Here is an 8,519-nt window from a genome sequence, read left to right on the forward strand (position 1 = left end):
ATATACTTTTTAATATATTTTATTATTTTAATTTTCATCGCACTTTTATTCTAATTGCAATTTTTTCTGGTGTATTATGTATTTTTGTAGTAGATACCGCTATTCTGTTGCACATATAGGGCTACTACACAGGGGCGTAACTATAGCCCAGAAAGCCCGGGCAAAGCAAGGGGGCACACGCTCATGGGGGGCCCGCTCTCCCACCCCCCTTTAGAGTCAGGCGGGGGGAGATGGTATTGTATTGTATGTCTTTATTTATATATCGTCAAAAGTGCATGTATGGTATGCAGCGGTGACGGCGGAGGCCCCCCAGCGTTAAAGGATAAGCTGGTAGAAGAATCAGCACTTGTTACAGAGGCAGAGCAGGACGGCAGGAGAGGAACGTGCCCCATCGCTCTGACCCAAAAGTATTTCTTACTTTCGGGTCCTGCTGTTAGAGCGCGCTCCTCACCTTGTGCCATCCTGCTCTGCCGCAAGTGCTGATTCTTCCACCGGCTCATCCTTTAACACCGGGGGCCCACCACTGCTGCATACATCCCCCCGCGCCTGTCTCTATTACCACAGGTAGACATGGAGGAGGGGGGGGAGATCTGATGAGGGGGAGATCTGATGATGATGAGGGGGGGATCTGATGATGATGACCGGGAGATATGATAATGATGATGGCGAGATCTGATGATGATGATGGAGAGATCTGATGATGATCAGGGATCTACAAATGCACTCGTCCACTCGCCTGGGGCGAGTGTATTTTGCCCGTTTTGAAGTGGTTCAGCGTCTCCCAGCTTTTTCCTGCATCTTCAGTGTCTCCCCTGCAAATGGCCACACGGCTTCAAAAGACGCTGCTTTACCATGACAATGACACGGTACCTGACTTCATGACATCAAGCCCAACACAGCGGCAGAGGAGCGGGCACCTGACAGCAGGGGCAAGGCTCCCCTGTTCCACATGCTGCTTCTCCTCTCCCCTCCTCGGCATGATGTTTCTCCCCTCTCAACCCCCCCGTCCCCCGAGGGAGTCCCGGCATGCCGGAGGAAGGATGGAGAGTCTCCTCACTCCAGTTGAGGGAGTCCCTGTGCGCCGCGAGCAAGGGGGGTGAGTAAGTCCCCACTCCATGGGGAAGAAGCATGGTTGAGGTGGTGTTGCAGGTCAGGTATTGCTTGACCTGAAGAAGAGAGGAGAACTCTCGAAAGCTTGTCCTATGACATAAATTGTTAGTCCAATAAAAAAGGTATCACCTAATACTGAAGAACTCATTTTTTCGGCACTATATATATATATATATATATATATATATATATATATATATATATATATATATGTGTGTGTGCTCGTATTGTGTGGAAAATTCTCTTTAATGTGGGGAGTGCAGATGAATCAGCCCAGGAATAAATACCAAAAAAGCTTTCTATATGGAAATTCAGTTATAACCATATGTAACCCCTTCTGGTATTGGCTACTAGAGTAAACTAAGGAGTTAATGAGAAGCAGTAGATGATAGGCTCCATCCTGTGATGACACAGAGAACTACGTAGCAGCAGATTTAAGAGTCAGAGGGAAAGTTCTAGAGAGGAGGTTCCAACATGAGAGGAAGAACAGAGCCTCGGGGGAGTAAAGGTAGGAGATATGTTTCCACAGTTATAGCACAGACCTTTCATCCAAGCCCTGGATACCTGCTGAAACAATCCATGGTTGTCACACCCTCTGAAACTCCCTACAGGAGTCATTTATCAAACCCAAAGCATTATTCTTATTTACCTCTGCTATGGAGGGAGATTGGCTTCAGTGGACCAGTCCTGCACAGGAACATGAAGAAACCTGCTACTTAAAAAGTGAGGAGGGATGAGGTTAAACCCTGGGAGAAGGGGCCACTAACCTCCAACCAACTGATACCTGTTGAAAACTAAAATTAATGAACACACAATCCCAGCAAGCTCTAACCCCAGACCCCACCACATAAAATATATATATTTGTGTCAAAAGGAGTGCTACTGAGCGTGGTCAAATGTATACAACAAGAGACAAAAATACCCAAAGCTACATCATATGTAGACAAATACATAATTAAATACTTCAATGTTAGTATTCTCATGAGTAAGGGTCATTTAGTTAAACCCTTTTGCCAAAGGGGTATTTTTGTCTTTTGTTGTATACATTTGTCTCAATTTGAGTCAATATGCCGTTTTTTTTTCCACTGCAACATTATAGTTTGTCCCTTCCCTCCTATCTTAAAGTCAATGCACGATTCTATATCTAATTCAGAATATTGAGTACAGAGAGAATTACATATTTGCAACTTGTGATTTATCATTGCTCTATAAAGCCATGATCATATACAGGGCTATATGCAATAAAGAGAGTTTTGGATGAAGATGTGAACCTATTGTAGCACAGGAGCAACAACAGTTTATATTAGATGGAATTATTTATTCTAAAGCATAATTATTTTCATTTTGAGAAACCACACTTTCTTCAAATTCGCGGAACAGCCATGGGGACCAGGTTTGCATCATCAGTGCCAATACGTTCATGGGAGTTTGGGAGGAGGAAAGAGTTTGGAATAACAATGAGTTTGGTGCGAACCTTGACCAATGGCAAAGATTCAATGTTGATATCTTCTTAATTTGGAAGGGGAATAATGTTAGTTTGGAACGTTTTTAAATATCGTAATTATAATTATTTGAACCTCAAATTTTCACATAATTTTGATAAGAGTCTATTTGAGTGTGCTGAGGGGATGGAGGGAGTGCCCTGAAAAGTAGGACCCACCTACTGGAGGTTCTGGAAGTGACATCAGATGCCGGGAGAGAGAGATGATCTGTCGAGGTCTGATTGGGGTACCCTTAGATACAGTTGCAGATCCACCAAAAAAGTGCACACCGCTTGTGTGATACTTACTAAATGTGAGTGGGATAACCTGATAATTGTTACAATACATTTGTTTCTACATAATACTGTATCTAAAGCCCTCTCCCGCCTTAAACCTTTCTCACTGACTGCCCCAGACCTCTGGAATGCCATTCCTCTCAATATCCAACAAGCACCCTCTCTATCAACATTTAAGACCCAACTCAAAACACACCTGCTTAAGGAAGCATATGAGTAGCTCTATGAGTGATAGCTTTACACCGTATAATAAACCTTGAGCTCCTGCAGACGCACTTACCTGAATGCCCTCCTATTGTCTCTGTACGTCCTTCCTACCAACCAATTGGATTGTAAGCTCTTGGGAGCAGGGACTCCCTTTCCAAAATGTTACTGTTATGTCTGAAGCACATCTCCGCTTTATGTGTTATTTATATTAGTTGTTATTTAATATGATTATCACGTGTATTACTGCTGTGAAGCGCTATCTACATTATTGGCGCTATATAAATAAAGACATACATACATACATACATACATACATACATACTACACCATGCCCTGCCTTTTTGCTGAGGCAAGTAGCAAAGGCATTTGATCAGATGAAACAACAATTTAACTTACCAAACTTGCACATATTCTCCTACCTCCAAGCTAGATGTGAATGAGGTGATCATTTTTGGAGAACAAATAGAATAGACTCAGCAATACATTTGATGAACTCAATAAAATGTAAGCAAAATGTTTTATATAAGCATATTCTAATGGTCAATGCAGAAAAAGTCTGGGAAAAGACATACCAAAATTGGAAGAAAGATTTCCCAGAGATATTCACGTTTGAAAAGATCTTTAAACAGCAGGGAGCAAATTTAAAAGCCCTAAGTGGAGCGATCGTGCAGGAAACACATATCACGGTGTTAAATAGGGCCTATATTTTGCCCTGGCAAAGGATATATGCCTCTAAAGAGGAACTGGGAATATGTCCAAAATGTGACTCAGAAAAGTCAGGCCAAAATACTGCTTCTGGGAATGTAGAAAAATAAAGCATTTCTGGAATAAAGTGGTACAACTTATACGAAACGTTTTCAAATTTGTCGAAAAATATTGAAGGGCATAAGGAGGCATGCTGTTCCAAAGAGCTCACTTCATTGCACACCACCCTAATATAACACAACATTTAATAAAGCAAATGTCAAAATATGTATCACTGTTGTTAGATTAAAATAGTACTTTAAAAGTCTGGGAGGAGGGTATAATGGCAATGGAATTAAACTGTAGAGAGTCTCAGTAGAGCTCAGAGTAATAGTAATGAAAAATTCACTAATAAACTGAGAGATATATATTATTCCTTAATTGGAATGTTTCAATTCCACAACTGAGGGCTATAAAACTGTAAGTAGAGCCATCAAGCGGTCATTGGTAGGAATAAGGCTGAGCATTAATTAAGTATTTAAACTGCTGCTACTGTGGAGTATATAGTTGGTGATCTTTGAGAGTAATTATAACCACATTTGAATATCAATTCATTTTTTGACAAATGTATTAGCTTGCCCATTCATTGCCATAGTGTTAATTCATGCCCATATTGTGGGCATGGTTTACCACTGTGATAATCAATGGGTTTATAGGCAACATTTCTTTTTAAATTAAATGTATTTTATTTAGTGGTTATTTTTCATTTTTAGCTTACCCATTCATTGCCATAGTGGTAATCCATGCCCATGTTGTGGGCATGGTTTACCACTATACCAATCACTGGGTTTATTGGCAAATATTTTTTTTTCTATTTAAATATATTTTATTTAGTGCTTGTTTTTTTTATTTCTAGCTTTCCCATTCATTACCATTGTGGCAATCCATGGTCATGTTGTGGGCATGGTTTACCACAGTGACAATCAATGGGTAGGGGGTGAGGGGGTTGTTGTCCGGGGGAGGGTGGTTAGGTTAATAACCGCTTAGATTCTTTCAAAAGCTAAAGCTGTCTCACATTTTAATCTGGTCTGTAACTGTTACTGTAACTGTTACTGTAACATACGCCTATAATATATATTATCTTTATCTGTGCATGCAATGACTTGTATATAATGTATACCCTGTTCACTAATGTAACTGTATTTATACCATGTATTATTTGTCATCTTAACTTTATGCCCAGGACGTACGTGAAAACGAGAGGTAACTCTCAATGTATTACTTCCTGGTAAAACATTTTATTTATAAATAAATAAAAGGTGATTAAGGGGTTACAGGCCAGTAGTAGTGCCTACTAAAGACGAGGATGGCCTTCATCCTGGCAGGGGTAAATACAACCTTTATTTACTATATGCTGGCTTGGCAATGTTTTATTTTTAAATGACAAATGCGCTATTATGCAGGTCTGGATAATAGGAATTTTGCTAATTACTGTACTGTATGTGTTGGGGGGGGGGCTGTGGGATAGATGGGGTAGGTAGTAGGGTGCCCATTCATTGACATTGGGGTTATCTTTGCTCCCATTGAGGACATAGGTAACCACACTGGCAATCAATGGGTGTTTTGGCTAGTATTGGTGTTTGTATTGTATAATGTTTATTGGGAGTAGAGGGAGCGGGTGAAGGGGGTAGTAGCCCCAGGATGGGTGGTTAGGCCTCTCGGATGGGTAGTTGGAGGGGATAACCCCTTCATTAACTTAGCAGTTACAGCTATGGTAATGAAGGGTTAACCCCTCCTGCAACCTTCCCGGTAGGCCTAACCACACACCCTGGGGCAACTACCCCTTCACCCCCCTCTACCCCCAAAAAAACAGGTACTCTGGTTGAATCCCTTCATTACCTTAGCAGCTAGATACCGGGGCCTGTAACTCGGGAAGCAGGAAGTTGCCCGAGCTGAAATTAATGCGGTTCAGCTCTGGAGACCCCTGCTTCAATACTGTGTTATTAAAATGAAATAAAAGACGCACGATCGCCTGTTAGATGTGCGCAGTTAGAATGACTGATTCTGTCTCACGCTTACTGAGCGTCTCTTATAGACTGATGCAGGCCGGTAGGTTTCACATAGTGGGAATCCCATTCAGTAGCAGGGACCCCCACTGTGTTAATCCTGATCGGCCATTAGTCTCTTTACTGGGACTCCACGAGCACACAGGATTATAGACGTGCCTGTGGCAGATTTCGTGAAGGAAGCACACCCAACCATGAGGTTACATCGGTATAATATATATTATTTAATCCTGTTAAGTACTGCGGCCTTCAACATAGATATTAATTGTGCCATCTGGTGGACAGATACTAAAATTACAATCAAAATAAAACAACAGCAGGATTTCATTTATTAGGCTTCCCGCAGTTAGCTAAGGAGCTATCCGGTTGACAGCAACAATAGATTATGAGCAACTACTGAGTTCCCTAAGAAGCTTGTTGAGACTTTTTATTTGGAGACATGAAAATTATTATTCCATTCATATTTGAATTCATTTATACTGACTTGGGCCCTTGTATATTGAAAGTTGTTGGTTTCTGTATGATGAAATTACTGTAACTGTGGAAGAAAATAGATATTTTTCAGTACTGTATCACCCCTATCCCACCCAGCTACCAGAGATAGGGTGTAAAGCTGTAATATTGAAGGGGTTAACCAGGCGCACTAATAAAGGTTCAGCCCACTTAGTTACCCCTGATCCGTGTGTTAAGGTTCTAGAGTGTCAGCTCTTGGACCCAGATGTCCTAAATGTATTTTCTGTGACTGTGTGCAAAATTATGCGACATTAAAGATGTCTGTGCGTTTTACCTTTCCTGGGATGCTGGGACCGGGAGATTTCTAGGCTGTAAGTTTCAGAGTGGGTTTGTCGGAGAAAGTCATTACAGAACATGCTATGTATCGGGATTCCAGAGTTATGGGACACCCCAGGAATTGGATCCGGGAATCGAGTGAGATTCTCGGACCTAGCCAAGCACATTGCTCCGGGCAAACTCTGACTCTGAAAGCGCTATTACGACTCACCGCCAGAATTCCTGGTGCAGCATCTTCCAGACAAGGTAAACGGGCATGATGGGGTTAATGTATACCTGCAATCACCCACAGGGTCCCTAGTAGACAGAGGGGTCCCTAGGATAAAGAGTGGTACCCAGATACATGCCAAGATACCCAGCAACTAGTAACGGGGTTCAGGGGGCACTCCAGCTCAATAATAGAGCTGAGAGTGGTTTGTGTGTGTAAAAGTTTTAAAAGTCATTTTTCTAAAGTGTGCTAAGTTTGAGGCTAGTGAATGTAGGGAATATATACACTCACGCCATCCCTGGCAGCAGAACAGGGAATTATATATTTTACAACACATAACGACAGGACACAGTATATTTTATTAAAGGATTATATTTAATAGGTATATGTACTGGTAACCTGTAAATCAGGCCTGCACAACATACGGCCCGCGGGCCACATGCAGCCCGCCTGGCCTCTCTGTGCGGCCCGTGATGACTCCAGCCGGGCGCCAGTTAATTAAATAAATTTAAAAAAAAAAAAGTTTTAAAAAGTTTTTAAAAAATGGCGGCGATTCCCCCCCCCCCCCCCCGGGTTTTGCGGTGCGCGTGGCGGCAGTGCGCGGGGGCAGCAGCATGAGGAGGATGCGGCAGCCGTGAGTATTTTTTTTTCTTCAATAGCAGGATGCCGGGGGGCGGGGCTTTAGAGTAGAAGGGATTGGTTGGAGGTCATAGCTTGCCGGGGGCGGGGCTTAGTACCGGGGAGAGGGTGTGCTGAGCTAAGGTGTGTGTGTGTGTGTGTGTGTGTGTGTGCACGTGCGTGTGTGTGTGACGGGCTGCTGCAGGGGGGTGGGAGTGAAAAAAGGGCTGCTGCAGGGGGGGTGGGAGTGAAAAACGGGCTGCTGCAGGGGGGGGTGGGACTGAAAAACGGGCTGTTGCAGGGGGGGTGGGAGTGAAAAACGGGCTGCTGCAAGGGGGTGGGAGTGAAAAACGGGCTGCTGCAGGGGGGGTGGGAGTGAAAAACGGGCTGCTGCAGGGGGGGTGGGACTGAAAAACGGGCTGCTGCAGGTGGGGGTGGGAGTGAAAAACGGGCTGCTGCAGGGGGGGTGGGAGTGAAAAACGGGCTGCTGCAGGGGGGGTGGGAGTGAAAAATGGGTTGCTGCAGGAGGGGGTGGGAGTGAAAAACGGGCTGCTGCAGGGGGGGTGGGAGTGAAAAACGGGCTGCTGCAGGAGGGGGTAGGAGTGAAAAACGGGCTGCTGCAGGGGGGGTGGGAGTGAAAAACGGGCTGCTGCAGGGGGGGGGGAGTGAAAAAAGGGCTGCTGCGGTGGGGGTGGGAGTGAAAAACGGGCTGCGGCAGGGGGGGTGGGAGTGAAAAACGGGCTGTGGCAGGGGGGGTTGGGAGTGAAAAACGGGCTGCTGCAAGGGGGGTGGGAGTGAAAAACGGGCTGCTGCAGGGGGGGTGGGAGTGAAAAACGGGCTGCTGCAGGGGGGGTGGGAGTGAAAAACAGGCTGCTGCTTTGTGAAAAACGGGCTGAGGCAGGGGGGGTGGGAGTGAAAAACGGGTTGCTGCAGGGGGGGGTGGGAGTGAAAAACGGGCTGCTGCAGGTGGGGGTGGGAGTGAAAAATGGGCTGCTGCGGGGGGTGGGAGTGAAAAACGGGCTGCTGCAGGGGGGGTGGGAGTGAAAAACGGGCTGCTGCA

Source organism: Ascaphus truei, chromosome 3 (genome assembly GCF_040206685.1).
Source record: "Ascaphus truei isolate aAscTru1 chromosome 3, aAscTru1.hap1, whole genome shotgun sequence".
In the NCBI taxonomy this organism is placed as follows: Eukaryota; Metazoa; Chordata; class Amphibia; order Anura; family Ascaphidae; genus Ascaphus; species Ascaphus truei.